The sequence below is a fragment of the Cavia porcellus genome, unplaced genomic scaffold (genome assembly GCF_034190915.1).
Source record: "Cavia porcellus strain 051 isolate PalLab524CR breed Dunkin Hartley unplaced genomic scaffold, mCavPor4.1 scaffold_13, whole genome shotgun sequence".
In the NCBI taxonomy this organism is placed as follows: Eukaryota; Metazoa; Chordata; class Mammalia; order Rodentia; family Caviidae; genus Cavia; species Cavia porcellus.
The window spans coordinates 55,194,821-55,217,213 of NW_026947496.1; the positions used below are offsets into that span (position 1 = coordinate 55,194,821).

General features: G+C 45.0%; 1 long non-coding RNA gene across 3 annotated transcripts in view; it reads right to left on the reverse strand.

The window, feature by feature from the left end:
- Positions 1 to 398: 398 nt before the first annotated feature.
- LOC134478564 (uncharacterized) overlaps positions 399 to 22,393 on the reverse strand; it is a 40,162-nt gene continuing 18,167 nt past the window's right edge. For all 3 annotated transcript variants that reach the window (XR_010051279.1, XR_010051277.1, XR_010051278.1), the window contains 3 exons: positions 18,597 to 18,708; positions 17,954 to 18,030; positions 399 to 1,295 (listed from right to left, as the gene is read on the reverse strand). This is a non-coding gene — a long non-coding RNA (uncharacterized LOC134478564). The remainder of the gene's footprint in view (positions 1,296 to 17,953; positions 18,031 to 18,596; positions 18,709 to 22,393) is intronic.

Here is a 22,393-nt window from a genome sequence, read left to right on the forward strand (position 1 = left end):
CCCCAGCCACAAGCGTGCACTTCTCAGGGAGTTCTTCATAAACCCAGCTGGTGGAGGTTTATTGAACACTTACATACTCTTTCAAGCACCTCCATGTATCACCTCAACTACAGTAACTAGAGCAGTGGTTCTCAGCTCAAGATTGTTTTACCCCTACCCAGGGGCATTTGGCAGTGTCTGGAAATCTTTTTGTTGAAAGTGGAAAGGGATGCCTTAGCATTTAGGGAGTAAAGGCAAGGGATGCTATTAAACATTCTGTGATGCCCCAGACAAGCAAAGAATTACCCAGCTGTAACCGCCACTAGTGCCCAGGTAGAGAAACCCTACTCTTAGGTATAGGTATTATTATTGACCCTGTTTGTACAGATGTGGAAACAGGAAGATAGAGATATACTTTGTTTTTGTTTTTTTTTTGTCTTTTTTCTTTTTATCGGTACCAGGGATCGAACTCACGACTGCCTGCTTGCAAGGCAGGCGCTTATGCCGCTGAGCTAAATCCCCAGCCCCGATAGAGATATACTTTGGTACTTAGCTTTTTCAGGGATGGGTTGAGACAATTTAGGCTGGTCTTGAACTCATGGTAATCATCCCACAACAGCTTCCAAGTACTAGGATTATAAGCTTGCATGACTGCACCCTGCATGATGTCTAGTTTTATGATCAGACATTGTCCGTAAAAATGAGCATGAACAAGGGATTGAGAAGAGTCTGCCGATATTTGAAAAGAATGGGCTGAAAAGGGAAGCCATTAGATTCTCCTGCAGTTTTCAGCTTTGGGATACTACACTATCTGTCGATCTGGGTGAACTGACACATTGCGGCAGTCTGTGTCCAGGATGAACCTTCCAAGACATTTTAGCAGCTGCAGTGACACTGCTTTCCAGACTCACTGTTCACTTCCCCTTTACCGTCTCTGTTTTCCAATTTTGCTGCAGCACTTCTCAATTTGCAGCCTGTCCTTCCACCTTGTTAGGTCCATTTGTGATAGTTCAGCCAGCAATGGAAGGACCCATCTGCCCTCCAGCCCAGTGCTTTCTCACACCAGACAGCGGGCATCTGTTGGGGCTGCAGTGGATGGGAAAGGTAGCCAGCTGTCTCCAGGTCTCTCCTGGGTAAACCCCAGAGTCATCCCAAATGCCAGCTGACAGCCTATACAAGGAACAAGGCCACAAGGAATAAAACACACGATGAGGCTGGACAGAGTGGCACATGCCTGTAATCCTGCACTTTGGAGGCTGTGGCGGGAGGATCGCAATTGGAGCCCAGTCTGGGCCATTAAGCAGTGTAGAGAGACCCTGTCTCAAAATAAAAAATAAAAAATGGTTATGATTGTAGCTCAGTGCAAAGAACTCAAATTCAAGTACTAGCATTGCAAAAATGAAATGAAACAAAACAAAAACAAAAACAGATGAGACTTCTCTACGACCTATGAAGAAAAATTGTTCATGATGTTTTGAGTACAGAATTGAACACACACATGATGACTTTTTAAAAATTTTCTGCTTTTGGATGTTCCATTTTTTTAATGAATATATACATATATATTACTTTTTATCAGAAACAGTAATTCTTTTAACAAGAATGCTAAGAAAAAAGCCCCACATAATAAGAGAGGAATGAGGCCCAAACGAGCACAAACAGGGATGTCACAGCAGTTTTTCTGTGTGCGATAACTCAGACCAACACTTCACATGAAGTGAAGGTGGCTGAGCAAAACCGGGGTCCTTGGCCACAACTGAACAATACGTGACAAGGAACAGGAACGCACTGCTGCTCCCCACAGCACCAGGCGCCAGCATCGCAGACATGATGTTGCACAGAGAGTACAGGCTGTATTGTATTTCTATGAAGGTCAACAACAGGCTGAATTAATCTGGAGATCATTATTGACTGGGGAGGGGCAACAGAGCCTTCAGGGGCTGCTGCTGAGAGGGCCAATGACCTCTCCCCTTCCAGCCCGGAGCCACTCCTCTGGCCCTATATTTGCATAAACCACTCAGCATAACAAAAGCCTTGGAGGTAAGGGAACCTCGGCCCTTGGAAGGCAGTTTAGCCAAGATGTGTTGATATGCACATGCCCTAACTTGGATACATACACACACACACACACACACACACACACACACACACACACACCGCCCCCAGGAGGGGTCTCATGGCTGAAACTGTGTGGAGATCCCGTCACCAGAGCTATGCCTGTGAGTCCCAGCTTTCTACTTTAAACTACTTCCTTGTCACCTCCCGCCTCTAGGGCTGAGCCAGGAGGCTTATTGTCCCGGGGAGGGAGAGCCAGCACAGAATAAAGAGGCCATTGATCAGCATGAGTCTCGTCAAGCTGCCATCCCTGACCTCTGCAGAGGCGCAAGGGCCAAGGAAATTGAGGCTTTCTGGAGGGGAAAGTTTTTCTCAGTGACCCATTCCATGCTTGCCTGCCAAGCCAGGTGGAAAGCTTTTAGGAGGTCTTCCCAATTAGAATGACTCAGTGCCCTCGGGGACTCTTGTTCTCTCTGCCCTCAGAGTGGCCTGGCAGCATTTGAGCAGATTGGTGACCCATCAGTCTCCTGGTCCAGCCCACTCTAGGGCTCCAGAGCCCCCAGGCCACCAGCCACCATACACCCTTTTTTCCTTGTGTGCTACCCCATGAAAAGGTGGGAAAAGTGTTGATCTAGAACAATGAGTTGCATCATTTGCAGGAATGTCCTAAACATGATGCCCAGAAGAGAAAGAAAAAGAAGAAAGTCCTTGAGGCCATTCATAAGAGACACCCCTGTGTCTCTAAGGAGGGGAGGAAATTTGGACTGTTCCAGAAAATGATGGGAGAAGTGTGTTAACATCAGGGTAAGGGTTTCTATACCAGGGCAAGCCTAAGTCTACTTTCCCCTTAGGGACCTGGCCTTGGCATGATATCAGGTCTCCCTGGAACTGTACAATGGCCAGCAGATAGCAGGACTGTGTGGGAGGATTTCGAGCACAGTGCCCCAGCCTTCTAAGGCCTATACATGGCATGCAAGACATGCAGAATTTTCCAGGGGCCTGATGTGGGACCAGGAAGGTGCCAAAAGAGTTCTGCCCCACGATCAGGATCAACAGGCTGCTACAGGCAAGGAATGCAAAGCCAGCAACAAATAGCTTGGAACGTGGTACTACTGGCCAGGGCTTGTACCAGTGCCTGGGATGCCTTTGCACAAATAGGAAAAGACATGCTGGTCTGACTTGTATAAGAAGTTCCAAGGCTCACAGCCTGGCTGGCAGCGCACTGACAGGATGTCAGCCCCTCCCTCAGCAGCACCCCCTACATAGAGTACACCCCGTGTATCTATCAGTGATGACGGAAATCACCACAAAATTTAGGGGAAGCAGTCGTGCCCAACAGTCATTTTCAGAGGAAACTGTAAGTACAGATCCTATCTCTACCTCCACCTCCCAGTCTCCCCACTGTGCACCTGACCAGTGACCAGGCACCATCTTAAGGGTCTCAAGGGTGAGTGGGGGCTGAAAATGGGGTGATGGGACTCAGAACTCTGACTTTCTCTCTCCTCAGCCATACTATGTCTGAATGATCTCAGAGGTTTTTTAAATCACCAGGCTGACAAAAAAATATCATTTCTCCTCTTTATCCTCCAGCTGGGTAGAGACTTGCCTGGAAAAAGATCTATAGTGAGAAAATAATGAACTGCAATTCCTGTGCATATCCAAAGCACCGGGCAATAAAACTGCAACTGTGCCAACCAGTCTCTTCCCTCTTGCTACATGTTGCACGTCTTTTCTGTAGGTGACTGAATGGTGTAGTTTGCCTTGAAACTCTCCTGGATCTTACTAATTCCCAGGATCATTACCAATCGCACCCCCTTTCACTCTCAGGAAAGAATCAGCGTGGACGATGAATTACACAGTCATCTATTAATAAAGACGTAACAGATGTCACATCTGGCTGAACTGCCCTTTCTTGAAGCTCTAGTTCATGCCAAGGAAGGGCAGGCTTGGTGATGGAGCTTAGAGAAAGCAGATCTCTCTAGGCTGGGGAAGCCAAGCAGGAGGAAGAATCTAACCAGAACTTCGAGGATCTGTGAACGAGAGGTACAAAGTCTTCTAGACAGAAGGGGGTGTGTGCGTAAGATATGATTTTAAAAATGCATTGAATTTTTAAACTAGAAAATAATTATTACAGTAAAAGACATGCTGCCATGAACTACCCTTGAAATCCTCCCTGATTTTGAACACACTTATCCTATTCTCTTTGACACTTTCTGAAGCAGTTCTGGGAGTCCACTTTCATGAAGGTCTTCCTTAGGCTTATTTAAAAGATACCAAGAATCCTGCTGCTGAGTGCCATCCAGCAGAGGACATGCTCATAAAAACATGACACTGTGTCCTCGTTCACCTCGTCCGCTGGACCTGGCACTGTGTGAATGTGTTTTACTCTATGATCTTGGGAGGACTAGCTTTTTATACATTCTTCTCTATCCTTAGCTAGTGTGCCAACAATACCTTTCAGTGGCAAAGAACCTAGGGCACATGTGCCGTATGGGCACGCAGTGGGCACCCTCTATGCTCGCAAGCTGCACTTGCATCCCCTAGCAGCTCCACATTCAGGTTTAGTTGCAGTGCTGGCACTCGGGAATAACTAAGTAGGTTTTGGGTCTCTAACAGTTTTACCATCACTGCTTTAGATTTTTATTTTCAATGTTTTAGCATCTATTGCTTGAAACTATCCTGAATGTCTTTATTTTTAAATTTATTTTTAAACCAATTTTTGCAGTGCCAGGATTACATCCATAGACTCATGCATATTAGACAACCACTTTACCACTTAGCTACACCCCAGTCATTTTATTTTCAAGACAAGGTATTGCCCAGGCTGGCTTTGAACTTGCAGTTCTCCTGCCTCAGCCTCGCTAGTCCCTGAGATTACAGGAACACGCCACTTGCCTGGCTAGGTGTCCTCAGAAAACAACTCCTCCACATGTAGCATTATTTAACAACTTATTCATTGGTGGCACACATGTATCAGACATAGCCCTGCCCACGTGGACCGTCCATTGAGACATGCACAGATGGAACACTGGTTTGTGATTTTGTTTACCATGAATCCACCTCAGAAAATAGCTGTTATCTCTGTGTTCAGTGGCTGTAGAGTTAACCAGAAGGAAAACACTAGATTAACAAATATACACACTATATCAGTGCCTCAAACAGTCAAACAAGTCCAGAATCATTTACATTTTGTATCTCTCTATGATTTATCTCTTTTTCTAAATGCTGTAACAAGTAAATAATGTCAACTACTTGAACTATTAAAAGTAACTGATTTTTGCATATTTAACAAACATGTGTAAAGGCCGATGGCCTCACTTATATTATCTCAATTAATCCTCCTAACAACCTTGAGATAGGTCCTCTGTTGATCCTCATTTCACGGACAAGGAGACTGTAGCTTTCAAATGCCAGGGCACATGTTCAAGGTCACTGTGGCATGTGCAAGACTGCCCAGTTAGTAAATGACAACTAAGATTCAAATCCAGTGAATCTGAAACTCTTAGCCACCACTGAGTTGGTGTCAGCTGCAACTCTGGCTTTTAGTTGCCTACGGAGTCTATTTTGACATTACCAGAACTGAAATTTAGTTGTAGCTCTTATGAACTGAAACGACAAACTGAAAAAGAGGAAAGAAAACAGCTTGAAACCTGTTCCAGGCCCTGCATGAGGCAAAGAACGAAGTCAGCGGAAATGAGAAGCCAGCTGGATTCAGCGCGCTCGCGAGGAAGGGGGGCTATGGGAGCCAACTTAATTGGATGATTATTTCAATTATCTAATTAAGAAAGATTACAGCTGAACAAAGACCGAGAGGGCCTCCAAGGTGACTTGAAAAAAATAAAATAAAAAGTTGATTAGCTTGGTTGGCCCTCGGCGGAATTGGAAGGTCAAAGGGATTCCCCAGGTGGAGACTCTGGCCTTTGGGACAATTAGCCACCAAGGGACTCCGCGCTGGGCCTCTCCTCCTCTGTGGAAAGCGATCTGTCCCCTTCCTCACTGCTGGTGACTTGAGTCTCCGTGAAGCCTGTCTCCCTCCTTTCTCTCTTCTGCCTCCCTCCCCTTCTTCCTTCTTTACCTCTATTGTTCACACTTTCCTTTTTTTCTTTCTTTTTGTAGTATTTTAGTAAACAAGCATAAACCAAAAAAAAACAACCAGTCAGTTTCCATCCACACTGTAGAGCAAGGTTATAATCTGATCACTGCCCCACTCACATGTCAGGCTCGTGTAATTTTTAAAAATATATAAATTATTCATCAAAATTCAAAAGTCAGAGATTTAAAAAACAAAGCAGAACAGAAGTCAAAGATTTCACAAAACACTTCAAATCTCTGGTTTTATTTGAAAAATCGCGTCTGACAGCCCTGGATCTGACTTCCCAGGAGTCAGGGGCAGAGTCATTCCACTGTGTGGCCAGGGGCTGTCCTGGCAGGGCAGATGCCAGGTGCACCCCCTGAGCAGCACTTCTGTGCCTCAGACAGGAGCGGGGCGCTGTGCCCTTGACACACGGCAGGTGCTCTCCAGCTCTCAGGGCTCCTTGGTGTGGAGGTGAGGGTCAGCTGGCCTCTGACTCTCGGTCACATCATCGGCCTGGTCCATGCTGGCTTAGCCCAAGTTAACTAGTACTAGTTGAGGGAGTTCACTGTACAACCTGCTAGAGCAGGGCTGGTATGAACCCGGCTAAGGAGTAAACAGCGCTGGGTGCAGATGTGACCCTTATTACAAACTGAACTTGCTCTAGCCCTTGATTTCTAAATGAGGGATAAAATTACCTGTTTGCTTTTCTATATTACTTGGGAGGGTATGGTGAAAAAAAATAATAAGGAAATAAAGGGCCTGGCTTGGTTCTTAGTATGTGAGAAGTGCTCATAAGTGGCAGTGAGTTTAGGAGCTCAGTAAGAACTGTCATCCTGGGCTAGGGATTTAGCTCAGCAGCATAAGCGCCTGCCCTGCAAGTGCGTGGTCATGAGTTTGATCCCTGGACCCCCCCCCAAAAAAAAGAGCTGTCATCCTTACGCATCCACAGCATGGCAAACATGGTGTCTGAAGACATCCTTAGAAGGCATCTTGGTCCATTTTTGCTGCTATAAATGACGCACGTGAGACTGGGTTAAAGAACAGGAACATATTTCTCACAGTTCTAGAGACTAGAGAAGTCCAAGATCAAAGCATTGACTGGTTTGATATCTGGGGAGGACGTGGACTACACTTCCAGGATGGCACCATGATCTCTGTACCCTAATACAGCACAAAAACAGAAGAGAGAAACCCCATTCCTCCAACTCTTTTTGTTTGATTATGGCATTTTTGTTTTGAAACAAGGTTTTCACTAAATTGCCCATACTATGTTCAAACTCGTGGATCCTCCTGCCTCAGCCTCCCAAGTGCTGGGATTACAGGTGTGTACCACCATGTGCAGCCCTTTTTGTAGCAGCATGAATCTGTTCAGGAGTGGCCGTTCACCAGGCTCTACCTCCCAACACGGTTGCTCTGAAGGTTAAATTTCCAACACGTGAATATGGAGGGAATAAAAACATTCAAATCATAGCAGAAGGTGGATAGTACTAGCCCCATTTCAAAGAAGAGGATACTCTTCATCAGTCTTTGGATTCTGGTTTTAAGGACTCAAGTGTGACGAGAATTAAGATTTGCACACAAAACAATAGATGGGGGATATAAGAGGCAAACTTTTTCCACCAAGTGTGTGTGGAAATAAACTGACATAAGTGATTAAAAAAAAAAAAAAAAAGAACAATTCTCTTTCTCCAAAAATAAGACCTAGCTGGAAAATAATCAGCCTTGAAAACTAGAGATCAAAAATGCCGCCCCAATCAGCCTATCTTTGCCTTCTCTGCCGTAAGATTCTCTTGCTTGGTAGCTGCTCTGTAGGGCGGGCTGATTGGGGTTGGCGTTTTTGAACTCTAGTTTTCAGGGCTGATTATTTCCCAACTAGGCCTTATTTTGGGGGAAACACTGAATTACTTTTTCCTGGAAACAGAGTAGTGGTTCTCAAATTTTAATAAGCATACAAATCACCTGGGGATCTTGTCAAAATAGAGAGGTTGGACAGAGTTAAATAGAATTAGTACTATTCACCTAAATCATAGAGGTTGGAGAAGGGCCTACAGTTTGACATATCAAACAAGCCCTGAGGAACAGCCAGCCCACACATTGTATTTTGAAAAATGAAGCGGCCGTGGCCAAGGGATTGGTATCCCATCATAGTGCCTCCTCCATCATGATTGGTTCAGGGCCAAGCATAAGAAAACAGTTCGGCAGGAGTCTTCCCTGGGACTCTGCATAAATGTGAGAGGATAAAAGTGCTAGGTTTTCTTCAGGACCATTAAGTAGGATGAAGAAACCCTGGGTTGCCTCTCGCCTACTTAAATCTACTAGCAAAAGTGGTAGAAGAGGAGGAAGCCACTAGGAGAAGCCATTTTGGAGCCAACAGAGACAATGAATAAAGGACAAAGCATCATGATGACTTCGTTTAAATACTTGGAATCTGACACCCACACCTGAAGTTAGTTCCATCTTTGGTCTCTGCAAGTCTAGAAGCAATATATTGTTTTCCACTAGTTGACTCAAGTCATTTTTATTACTTCAAAATCAAAGAGTCCTGATTAACTTGGGTATTATCTTAGCGGTTTTAGTTACCTATCTCTGTTTATTAACCCGAAACTTAGTAGCTTGAAATGACAGTGATAAACATACATATCCCCCACAATGTCAGTGAGTCAGGAATCTGATAGGAACTCAGTTGGGGAACTCTAGGCCCTTGTTCTTTCAAGAGGCTTCAGTCAAGATGTCTGCTGGGGCTGTGGTTCTCTACAGCCTTGACTGAGCCAAGGAAATTCACCTTAAGGTGGCTCACTAATTCAGAAATAAGTCACTATAGACCCATCATGAGAGGTGAGCTTCGTCTCTCCCCAGCTCCTCCAATCCCAACCTCCCATGGGACCTTTTGGGCATCCTCAGAAGGTGTAGCTAATGTCAGACACAAAGCAAGAGAAAAATGAGAAAGAATACCAAAGCATTCTTTTTATGAACCAACTTCAGAAGTCACAGAATCACTTCCTCACATTCTAGTTTTTAAAAGTGAGTCATTAATGAAAGGTTTGGCCCAGACAGGACACTGTAGCCAGGAAAGCCACAACTGGAAGCAGGAAGCCCCATCTTGCCCTGCCCCTAGGAAGTTACCTGTGACGCCATCTTCCCGCCCCTGGGAATTTACATATGGCGCCAAACCTAGGACCAATGGGCTACCTATGTATCCCTAATGCCCGCCTTAGGTTCCACCCCAAACCGAGGCTATTTACAGGCCCCCACGCCGCGTGTCCGCCGGAGAGATCGCCGGACGCCAGCGGTGGGGGTTGCCGGTCATCTCTCTCCGTGTTCTCAGAATAAAGGCCGCTTTTTATTTTATATTTCTCATCTTTTGTTAATATTTTTTATCTTTTGGAAATAACTCTATCATTTGTTGCCGTGACTCGATCGGCAGGCAACTAACTCTTGGGCCACATACCCAGCGTTTCCTCGCCGATAATCAGATAACATCCTGGATTAATCCCGAGCTTTTTCCTCTCCCGAGACGTTCCTGTCGCCAGCTGCCTGCACTCCGCATCGGCCAGACTGATTTCAGGTGAGCACTCCCCGGGGAACTTTTCGCACTGGGCAGCCCCAGTGGAATGTTCTCCCCGTCTGCGTGGGTCTGTGCATTTTCACGTCCTTAGGACCGCCCAGGGCAGGGTTCTTTCTGGGCAAACCTGCGCCCACAAAATCTCTCACATTCTTTGGGTTCGGATAGCCCAAAGCAGAGATTTTTGGGACCGCCCACACTGAAAGAATGCCTCACTTCCCTTAAAGCCTTGCGCTTTCACGGGCAAAACTGTTACTGACCCCACGTAGACTCCATTCGTAAATCTCTCAGTGACGACTGGAGTTTACGGTTTGGAACCGTAGCTGCCGCGTAGTACCACAAATAAGTGACGACTTTTTTCTGGACCTCCGGTTTTTTTTTCTTGCCTGAATCAGTCATGGGGAACGTATTTTCTAACTCCCAAAAGACGCCTTTACAATGCCTAATTTCTAATTTACGTACTCTAAAAATTAAAGGTACCATAAAAACTAAACAACTAACTTTTTACTGCCAGGAGGTCTGGCCAACCTACCCGCTTATCGGCAAGCCTTGGCCCAAACAAGGAACATTTGACCCCTGCATTCTCAGGAACTTGTACGATTTTTGTCAAGCTGGCAACAAGTTATTAGAACTCCCTTATGTCCAAGCCTTTCTTATTCTGAGAACACGCCCATCTCTCATTAAGTCTTGTGCTCCAGCTGAGATACTTTTAGCTAAGTCTACTGCGCTGCAAACTTTTCCTTCCTGCCCTCCATTGTTTTCCCAGCCGCCGCCTGCCTACCACCAAACTTGTTCCCTGCCGTTACCTCCCGCCGGACCGCGCTCTCCTCCCCCTATGCCTGATTCTCTCAGCAGCTCTAATCCCTCTCCATTGCAGATACCTCCCACTGTACGATCGTCTCCCTCTCCGCCTTCCAGGACCCATAACTCTCCCAGCAGCTCTAATCCCTCTGTGTCGCAGTTATCTCCCGATGTTCCATCCTCTCCCCCGCCTTCTCCTGGGACCCATAACTCTCCCAGCGGCTCTGATCCCTCTGTTAGTGCTTCCTCTCAGTCTCCGACTTCTCCTGAGAATTCTGTATCCCCTACAGCATTCTCACTGCCCGCCCACCATACTAGGTCTTGGTCGCTATGTCCTTCCAGCAGGTCGCATGATTGTTCCAGCTTGCGTGGGGAACAGTCACCATGTTGCAACCCTCTGCCACATGGCATGGCGCCGCCATGTTCCGGAGGGCCACATGGTGACAGGGCGCCGCCATGTTTTGAGTCACGTGACAGGGCGCCGCCATGTTTCCAGGGCCTTCACTGTCAACAGGCGTCTCCTTGTGGCTCCTCTTGTGGACTACAACAGCCGCCCTGTTGCAGTGCACATGACGCTTCATTGTGCTGCCGACAGCAGTCCTCTAGCTGCGAGGCACACAGTGAGACGCCATCTGCCTGTGTTTCCCAGGGTGACCGGCAGCAGCTCTGTAGTCACTCTACAGATGATTGCTCACACGCGCCTACCGGAAGGATGGCTGCTCAGTGGCCCTCTGCTCCGGAATCTCCTCAGGCTCTGCTACCGCTTCGGGAGCAAGCTGGCCCCAAGGAGCTTGTTAACATCCATGTGCCTTTTTCCCTTTCTGATCTATCCCAGACTGCCCATAAATTAGGTAGCTTTTCTGTTGACCCACAGAATTATATCAGGCAATTTAAATTCATTACTAATTGTTATGATTTACGTTTTAAGGATGTTTATGTGATTCTAGATACCTCTCTCATCTCACAAGAATGGAATCAGCTGTGGCAAGCAGTTCGAGAAAAAGCTGATCACAGACCTGAGGTAAACACCGCTGGTAATGACTCTAGGCCTATAGCTGTGCCAGAGCAGGACAAGCATACTAACTATAACAAACTTTTAAAACAGGTCCAGGAAGCTAATCAAAACCCAGCTGTGTTCCTAAATTGGCTTTCTAATCCTCGAGCCCTGCAAGCAGTTCCAGCTTTGCGAGCTGTGTCGGGCCGCCTCCCAGCCTCTCCCCCATGCGCCGTCCCAGCCCCTCCCTCCCCTGTGCGCCGTCATCGCCGCCGCTGTCACCTTACACGTTTCCGGGGGCAGTCTGAGCCCGCCCCTGCGCGCTACATCTCAGTGCTTGTCCCGCCCACTGGGCGTGCTCTGCTGGAGCGCCGCGAAACAGCAGCTCAGCGGCTCTGCTCAGGCATGCTTTTTTTTACAATTTGGCTCCACTCAAAAGATGCTTTTTTATTACAGTTTAATCAAACCATTTAATCAAGGTTATTTGCCACCTGATAATTTTACCAGCCTTGTTTATCAATCAAAGCCTTCACCAATCTCCTGTTTAACAACTAAGGTAATAAATTCCTTTTTGCTGGGAACCACTAGCTGTATTTCAAGACAAGGGTTTTCTTAAAGTTTTATTTTATTTGTCTTGGTTCATACTACTGCAAGTAACAACTTTAAAAGTAAATGTGTTCAGAATTTGACCGTATTAGATCAGTTTTGATTTATTCATAAGATTGCTAAACCTTTACTGCAAAATGTTTCCATTAAAGCCTTTTTAGACAGATTAAAGCCTTTTTTGTTAATTCCATGTGGCACCTTAAAAAAAAAAAGCGGTGTGCCATCCAGATAAAGCCTGCTCTCTAATCCAAAATGCCAATATTAAATTCCTGCATACTTACTTAATTCTACTATAGTCCAAATCCCAAACAAAAAGGCAAAACTTGACCTTCAAACCTTAGAGAGATCTTAATATGGTTTTTTATATTTTTAACACTTGTGACACTTGGAGTTCTGAGACAGGTAAACCTACACAAGGTGGAGCTGCCTGGCCCCTCCATGGACCATGCTCAAATGCAGCAGAAGATACTGGACAAGAAAATGCCCCATCCTGGCATTCTTTGAGACCTTACTCCAGGGCTACTGGACTGTCCTAGCCACCAGAGAGTGGGTAAGCCATCCTAAGTTCTAGCCCTCATAGGAAATGTCGACACTGCCAGATTAGTCACTGACAGAAAATTGCTGCTGAAGACTGAGGAAGTTCAGGGCAACAACAGCCCCCTTTAAGGTGTCCGTCTCAGATTCCAAGTCGCACTAAAGTCTCAGGTAAGACATTCTCTATATTTGTGGACATAGAGGCCATATATACAGAGGTCTTCCTGAGTATTCAGGCTGCTATATTAAGTCCTCAATCTCTATGATGGGGTATTGATGGTCAACCTATGCCATTTACATTACAAACAGGGCCTATTTTGTGCAGGTCCCAGTCCTAAATCTTAAAATGCCTTTTATACAGGCTGACTTAGACACACTGAGGCCTCAACAGCTTCCACCTGTTGTTGCTGGTGGACCCTTCCTCAGTGATATAGACCACCCCCTTCCTTTCTTGTTCACCAATTTGTCAGACAACCCTGGTCAAGACTCTCAGATACATTTTTGTCTTCTCACTTGGTTTATACTTTTTCAGGATACATAAAAGCCTTTATTATACTTGCTAAAGTTCTGTTACAGCAAATCATTCCAAGGACTACAACCAGGTTACAGCCTAAGTCAAAGTTGCTGGACTCCCAGCCCTAAATCTCATCATTCTGAGTGGTCATCTCATCTTCTGTCGCCTACTCGTCTCCGTCTCACAAAGGCCTCGCAGCCACAGTTAACAGGCTAAGTCATGTTTTGTTATCCACTTTGGTTCCTAATTTCTTACATTTTATTAATGATCATTTTTACAGCAGGACTCTTTAGCAGTATTGCCTACAGACTCCAACATCATGCATACCAGAGACAAGCCTCACCAACCTACCGTCTTAACTTTTGTGCTTTCAGATGGGGGAGTAATCACCTCTCATAACTCCACTCCTCCTAACCCCATGTTTAATTTTCAGAATTCTGCCTTACTGTGGAAATGTTTCTACCTCAACATGGTCCTGATAGAATGATATGTCTAAATCAAAGGCACCTTTCCCTCTACCTCACCTGGGTCCTTAAATATGACAGTGACATGTCTCCTCATAACATTTTGTCTCTTTGTTTTTCCAGTCTGACATACGTGCATTCACCAGTGAAGTTGTCCTGGCCAAAACACCTGGCACCAGCGTCTACCTGGGCATCAACCTTCATCCCGTCGACTCCCCTAGGCTCCAGTACAGCGCCCTTTGCCAGCAGGAAGTAGTTAAAGAGAGAAATCTTCGCCCCTTTTCATAATAATAACCATAAGACGGGATATGAAAGGTTTGGCCCAGACAGGACACTGTAGCCAGGAAAGCCACAACTGGAAGCAGGAAGCCCCATCTTGCCCTGCCCCTAGGAAGTTACCTGTGACGCCATCTTCCCGCCCCTGGGAATTTACATATGGCGCCAAACCTAGGACCAATGGGCTACCTATGTATCCCTAATGCCCGCCTTAGGTTCCACCCCAAACCGAGGCTATTTACAGGCCCCCACGCCGCGTGTCCGCCGGAGAGATCGCCGGACGGATCGCCGGACGCCAGTGGTGGGGGTTGCCGGTCATCTCTCTCCGTGTTCTCAGAATAAAGGCCGCTTTTTATTTTATATTTCTCATCTTTTGTTAATATTTTTCATCTTTTGGAAATAACTCTATCAATTAAGTACAGTATATTCCATATTGAGGTAAAGAGGAATTCCTCCCTGCCTCGTGAAGGGAGAAAGGTCGCAGTATTTGTGGACATATTTGGACACATTTACAGACATAAATTATAGCCCCATGTTTAGCATGTCACATGACTAGTTGATGGCAGAACTGGAATCTGGGTTCATATCCTAGATCTGCCACCCAAGGGCTGAGTGTCCCTGGTCATGTCATGCACCTCTGCATCTTGTTTCTCATCCACCAAATGAGAAGGTTGGATTTGACTCATTGAGCCTTAAAACCCAGGAAGTGTTTGGAACAAAGATACTTAAGGCCACATACAGTGCCTTGCTGTTCTTATGGGAGTTATGTTATCATTTACTTTTCTTACTTTCTAAAAAATGACTCTGTACATGGGGAACAAAGATCTATTTTATCTAGAATATAACTTGTTCCATTCTGCAACCTCCAATCTCAGCAAGCAGGACTTGATTTAACCAGCCACCACGTTAAACAGTCCTGACCGTGTATGACTCCAGGGCCGTTTGAGGTAATTACCCTCATGCGGTTGCTTAATCAAATCAGGCTTCAGAGAGTGGAGATTGCAGGATGAGGTTGAGGACAAACAATCATGTGACAATCACGCTCAAAAATATTTGGAGCTAAGGTGGACTTTAATACTAGTAAAGATAATGATCACGATAATGTCTTTAATTGAGTGCTTATGGTTTGCAGGTACTGTGGTAAATGTGCTTTTTATAAAAACTCTTTCATCCCATAACAACCTCACGAGCAAGATGATGCTACCACCATTTTGTGAATGAGGAACTAGAGGTTGGGAGGAGTAAAGTGAGCTGTGTAAAGGGCAGAAATGGGATTAACTCTGGGTTCCCTGGATTTACAAAACTGTGTGTTTTCTTACTAAATTAAATTGCCTTCTTGTGCTGTGAATATAGGGCCAGGGATTAATCCCAGGGCCGTATGCCTGCTGGGCAAGCAGTCTCCCACAGAGCCACAATCCAAACCTTTTCTTTTTCATTTTTGTTTGAAACAATCTCGCCAGGCTGGCCTTGAACTTTTGATCCTCCTTCTCCAGTCTCTGGAGTAGCTGGGATTATAGGCATATGCCTGAATTTGTTTATTTTTTATAAGAAGCCAAATAATTCCTTAAAATTTTATTTTTAATGAAAATATTGAAAAATACATTTGGTTTTATTGACACCTTTTTAAAGTTTTTTTTTTTTTTTTTTTTTTTTTTAAACTGGGAATTGAACCCAGGGCCACTTCACCACTGAACTACATCTCCAGCCCTTTTTCTATTTAGATTATTTCTAAATTATCCAGGCTGGCCTCAAACTTTTGGTCCTCCTGCTTTAGTCTTATTAAATGCTGGGATTACAGTCATGCACCATTCCTTCTGCCTTAAATGGTGACTCGTCACTGTAAAACACTCATGCAGTCCCCCACAGTGTGATCCTATATTCAACCGAGACAATGATACAGACACAACCCAAACCTACTCCTCCAAAGGCACCCTAAGGGGGCACTGGAAACTGTGTATATGATGACAAGGCCTTTATTTTATTCTACTTTTTGATTCTAGGAACCAAACTCAGAACTTTGATCTTGGTAGGCAGATGCTGTGCTGCTGAGTTATAATCACCAGCCAGTCAACACCTTTAGTAGCTCTGGAAAAGGAAGGAAGAATTTGTTATGGTTTGGGTCTAGATATTCCCCCAAAGCCTCATGTGACCCCAGATAGAGCTCTTTCAGAGGTGACTGAATCAGAGTGTATGATGCTGATTGGTTTGATGTTGCTCTAATCCCAGAGGCCCGGATACAATATAAGGGACAGATGTCCCTCTGCCAAGCCACCCTCACTTGGAGCCAGCAGATTATGAACTGAAACCTCTAAAAACTGTGAGCTAAATAAACATTTCCCTCTTTAACTTTGATGTCAGATATTCTGCCTCAGCAATGAGAAAAGTAAATAAGACAGAATTATTTGAAATATAAAAGAGGCATTACCAGGAAGCTGGGTAAGGGGAAGCAGAGGATAGAAAATGTCTCTCAGGGCTGGGGATTTAGCTCAGCGGCATAAGCACCTGCCTTGCAAGCAGGCAGTCGTGAGTTCAATCCCTGGTACCGCTAAAAAGGAAAAAGACAAAAAAAAAAAAAAAAAAAAAAAGTGAAAATGTCTCCCTACTGCATCTGGGACAGTGAGCACAGACAACCCTGGAGAAGTCAGGTGTGTTGGTCAGCAACAGGTACCTCAGACAAAACAACTTAAAAAGAGAAGAGGATTATTTCGGCTCACAGTTTTAGAGCTTCCAGTTGCTTTGGGTTACGGTAAAACAGTACTGCGGGAATGTGCAGCAGATGAGGTCCACTCCTGAGAGTGAGACACAAAGAAGGAGAGAGGCAGTGGCTTAGAATCACCTTCCAGAACAGGCTCCCCTCCAAGACCTAAAGACAGCCTGCTGGGCCCCATCTACTGGAAGTCTCCAGCTCCCGAAAGCATCGAAGGCAGGGGACAAGCCCTTTTACTGCAAGAGCCTTTGGGGGACATCCAGAGCCAAACTATAGCACAAGAGGTTAAACAAGTGCTAGGAAGTAGAGTGAGATGACATAGGCTGATGGTTGGAGAGCAGGCAGACCACAAAATAAAAAATATGACGAGGGAGGCAGAGGTGTACAGACAAAGTAAGCGAAAGCAACAAGGTGAGAATGTCAGAGACTCACGCTTAGGTAGTGGCAGACAACGTGGTGACAGGACAGTGTAAAACTGCCTTTTCCATTAACATTGGGAGAACTGAGCATTTTAAAATCACCTAAAGAGTTAATTGGAGACAAAGACATCACTAGGCCAACACTGAAGGGAAAACAGGAACCCAAAGAGATAAGCAGAGTTTGGAAGTCACATTTAAACCAGGAGTATTAGCTGATTCCTGGAATCGGAATTTTTGTTTTGGTGGCCTTGTCAAATAAGGGAGAAAGAAGTTGAAAGCGCAGTCTGGCTGGAGACACTTCCTGTAATACCAGGAATCCCAAAGCCCTAATTCCCTGCGGTAGTGAACCAAAGGTCAAGTAGGTTTTGTGTGTCACATTTGAGGTCAGGATGCAGTATTTGGGCACCCAACCCCAATCTTGAACTTGGTTTAAAGTGGTCCCCAGTCACCTGGCAAAAACAGATATACATCTCTCAGACAAAGGTATCTTTACTCTAGATCACAAGAAATTTCTATAAATTATTTTGGGGCATAATAGGCAGCATATAATCAAAGGTAACTGGGCATTAAAAGAAATAAGCACCAATATAAGAACAAGCAAGAGCCAGCAACCAACAGAAATAATCTGAAAGGGCTTTAGATGATGGAATTATCAGGCACAGGCTGTAAACTTTAGCAGATTTATAAAAAGAGAAGACAGAGGTAAAGAAACCGGAAACTATCAAAAGTTACCAAGTGGATTTGAAAAAAAAAATCAAGTAGAACTTTCAGAAATTTTTTAAAAATACAAGCACAAATCAAAGAAAAAAAACTATTTTAGATGCAAAATTATATTCTATCAAGGAAACTTGGAAGCAAAAGTATAACATTAGAATGACTTCTAGCTATAAAAAGAAAGAACTCAAGTAAATGTGTTTTAAATGATAAAGATTTTACCATCTTACATAACAAGAAATCTAGCACTTACCTTGAATATATTGGTTCTTAGTTTATTTCCTCATGGTAGCAAAATGACTGCAGTCCTCCAGTTATCATGTCTTCATACTACATTCAAAAGAAGAAATAAAGGGGCCTTTCTTTTGTGTATTTTCCTTTTAGCAAAAAGGAAAATCTCTCAGGAAGAAAATCCACCAGCACCCAGGTGGCCAGAAGTAAGCCACATTCTCCAACTGCAAGACAGGCTGGGAAAGCGAGTTGCTGACATACTCAGCCTCTGTGATGGAAGATGGAATCTGGAACCCAGGAGGACACGCTCTGAGTCAGTGCCCTGATTCTATGCAGGAAGGGGAACATGGAGGGGGAGAGAAGAAGGTTCTGAAGAGGGAGCACTGAACTATCTTTCAGGGTGCTTAACTCTGTCATCTTGAACCACTCCTTCCCGCCGGCAGCCTGCTAACTGAAGATGCAGGAAGACCTTTCTTCCTGGAGTCGTGGCTTGAGGGAATTATCCTGTAATCTTCCCCAGCTGTCTGTCTTACCCCCTGGAAGAAGTATGAAGGACACCCCAAAGAAATCAGCCCTGCTGTGACATTTCATTTCAGACACCTCGGGTGGGGGCGGTGCAGAAGGACAGGCTCAAGCCGTGGTCTGCACTAGGGGACAGCGCTCACCTGACTCAGAGCTGATGGCTTTGAGGAAGGCACTGCTTCTCTTCAATCCATTTTACTCATTTGGGAAGCAATAAAAGTTGACTCAGTGACTTTGAAAACCTTATTTCTTGTTCTAAAGCAACAATAAGCACCAAAATCAAATTTTAAAAGCTATCAAAGTGACAACAGGGAATTAGAAGGAACCTCAGTAATGCTGCTGGGACTTCCTCCTCCCTTCCCCATCTGCTTCCCGGTGTGCAGTGACCTCATTTCCCACATCAGGAGAAAGGAGGTGATAGAAGGCAGTGTTGAGGGTGCTATGGGTGGCAGGAGGCCTTGCTTCATGGCGCAGTGGGCAGGGGAGAGAGAGAGGGTCCCTTCCAGGGTTAAGGACCCCACCCAGTTCACAGGCCCTGGCTGGGCCTGGATCCCACTGGGAGTTGTATTAGTCAGCTTTCTCCATACTGAGATAAAGTACCCAAAACTCAGAACTTAAACAGGAGACGTTTATTTGGTTCTCAGTTTCCCCTGGGTTCAGTTCATGGTTGGCTGATTCCAAGGCAGAAATGTCATGGTAGAAGGGTCTGGGCACAGGAAAGCTGCTCACCGCATGGCAGCCAGGAAGAGGAGAGGGAAGGAAAGAACTGGGAATAGGATACACCCTTCCAGATCACACTCCCAGCGACCCATTTCTAACCAAGCCCAACTTCTTAGTAGTGCATTCAGCAATGAACTCATCAGTGGATGAAACCTCTCATCAGTGGATGAGTACTGCATACACATGATTCCATACACATGAAACTTTAAGGGGACATTTTAGATCCTAAACCATAACAAGAGAATAAGAGTGGGTGGGACTGGCAATAGATACTTCTATTACTAGGATCTCCACGAGAACCACAGGGAATTAAGACAAGCTATTACTAGAATGTATCAGGGGGAAAAGCCCTGCGTGATACAATTTGTCCCACTTACAAAAATAAAGAAATGGAGACCCAGAGAACTTAAGCAACTTACTCATAACACACAGCAGATGACTACAGACATTCTTCATTTAAGGCCTGAGCTCCATCCCTGCAAGTATGTTGTTAAATGAGTTCAACGCTAAATGAGGAACTGTGTCTATTATGTCATTAGAATATTCAGAATAAAGAAATGGTCAAAGGAAACTCCAACTTGATGACTTGGCTTTTATTTGCATAACTCTTACGTGCAGTACTATAATGAATAACAGCCTAAAACTATAGCACTGTACAATACAATCAGCAAAAATTCCTGCTTTTCCAGTTAGTAAACTGAATCAGACACTCAGAGAAAAGGACATGCCCAGAACTACCCAACAGGAAAGTGGCAGGATCAGAACAGAAATCCAGCACACTGCCCTACACAAAGGGCATCTCAGGGAGTGCACAGGGTGGATTTCAAAGAGGTCCATCCTGGGCTCCCGCAGCCAGTCAGACAGTGTGTTCTCATTGCCCCCAGAGGCCCAGGCCTTGACCTTTAGCAGACCAGCGGGGCCCCAGGAGAGGGCCAGTCACTTTGGCTCCTTAAAACTTCCTAATCTGAGCTGCTTCCCTCATCCTTGCCTATTTTGGTATTGCTTTAAGTCAAACCCAAAACTCTTGGGCTAGGACAGAAAACCTGCACAACTTCCAGATTTCGAAAGGACTGATAGAGCCCTTCCTTTCCTTCTATCCTATGATTGCACAGGCCTTGCCTACATCCCTGCACTTTAGTACCCAGCCTTGCTTGCATACTTCCCTTGATGAGAAACTACTATCTCACATAGTCCAATCTGTTTTCTGACCACTGTAACTGTACTTTTCCAAAGAGCTTTCCATAGGAAACAAATTTCCAAAGATGTCATGGAAAAAGCTGCTTGTGATAATATCTTCTTAGACATTTATACCACAGTAGTATTTTTTGGACTGTGAAAAATGCAGCCATCAAGAATCTTGTTTAGTAGTACTTAGCTGAGAACTGCTCAAATTTATCTAAGTACAGAATGCTTTCTTCAAGGATCACCCACCAATACCCTGTATATCTTGGAGGTGCTGAATCAGTAAGATGAAAATCTCAGAGGTGAAATCACTCTAAAGCTTTGGTCTACAATTTGAGTTACAAAGAAGAAGCCTGGTACTGTGGCTTCAATGTCATTTGAGTGTGCTCCCCAAAGCTCTGTGTGTTGGAAGTATAATCCCCTATGTAGCAAATTGAGAAGTGATGAAACCTTTAAGAGGTGGTGTCTCACTGAAGGTGGTTAAGTCTTTGGGTAGCTTTAGAAGGAACTAATGCAGGTGTCTTGGCGTGAATTACTTCTTGTGAGAGTGGATTGGTACAAAAAGATCAAAACTGGCCACTCCCCAGTCTCTAGCTTTCTTTCTTGTTGGGTAATTGCTTCTTCCCATACATACTCCCACCATTGTGCTGCTGTCTACCATAAAACCCTCACCAGAACTCACATGGAGCTGGTACCATGCTCTTGAACCTCCAGAGTGAGCTAAACAAACGTTTTCCATTATAAAGCACTCAACCTCCAGTATTTTGTTACAGTATCAGAAAACTGACTGATATATCATGGATTAGAGGAGCCAGATATTATATTGAATGCCTTTCACAAGTTACCCATTGTTATGCTTTGTGTCTAGGTGGCCCCCAAGCCTTGTGCAGTCAATGGAAGTAGCTAAGTCTAGCATTTGTGATTGGTTCATTGTCTAGCATGGGGATTGGCAGTGTAAGTGCTTCACCCGCCCAGGGGCAGAGCTGGCATACAAAATAAGGGAGAGAAGGAGGTGTGCCTTTCCCCTTTTTGCCCTTTTGCTCTTGTTGCTTGCAGCTGCCATGAACAGCTCCCCCTCAGCCACGCTGCCCTGCCTTGGAGCCAAGTGCATATGGACTGAAACCTCCAAAAAACTGTAAGAAATAAACCTTTTCTTCCTTCATGTTGGGCATCAGGTATTTTGTCTCAACAATGAGAGAAAAGTAACCAAGACACCTATACCCCTTTTCTAACAGATGAAACGACTAAGGCTTAGAGGGGTAAAATGTCATGCAGCTAGAGGGTGGCAGTTGGAAAGGGAACCCAACTTTAAATATGATGGATACAAAAACACTCAGGAGAATGCTTGGCATACGGTGGATTTATTTGTGCTTCTGTTATTATCTGATTAAAAGTAAGTGCTCATAATTACTTCTTGGAACTTGCTGGAAGTTTCTGCTTCTGAGCTAAATACTATATCCCTAACGTTTTTCCAGATATATGTCCTGTCTTCCTGCTCATTTCCCTACACTGTGCAAGCCAAGCAGAAGGAGTGAGCACACAGGGCATACGACCTTTCCTAGCTAAAAGCAGCCTGTCACTAGCTGTTACCACAGAAGAACGCTCACCTTGCGCCTAAACCTTGGCAATACCATGGAAACAGCATCTTCAAAAAGTCACAGAGGGGAGCCAGAGAAGAGCAAGGAAAATCATGCAGAGGAGAAAACCTTCCAAACCAGAGGCTGTCAAATTCAGCATTGATCAAGCTAGCTGGCTGCCTTAGTGTGTTCATGCTGCTATAACCGAATGCCTGAGGTTAGGTAACTAACTTGTAAAGAATGGAACTGTATTCTCTTACAGTTCTAGAGACTGGGAAGGCCAGCATCAGGACACCAGCACCAGGAGTGTTATCACAGGGAGGAAGGCAGGAGGGCAAAAGGGGCAAACAACTCCCCTGTTAAGCCTTTTATGAGGGTACTTAATCCCTTTTATAAAAGAGGGACTCTCATGACCTGATCTTCTCTTAAGCCTCCTCTTAATACTACCACACTGAAATACC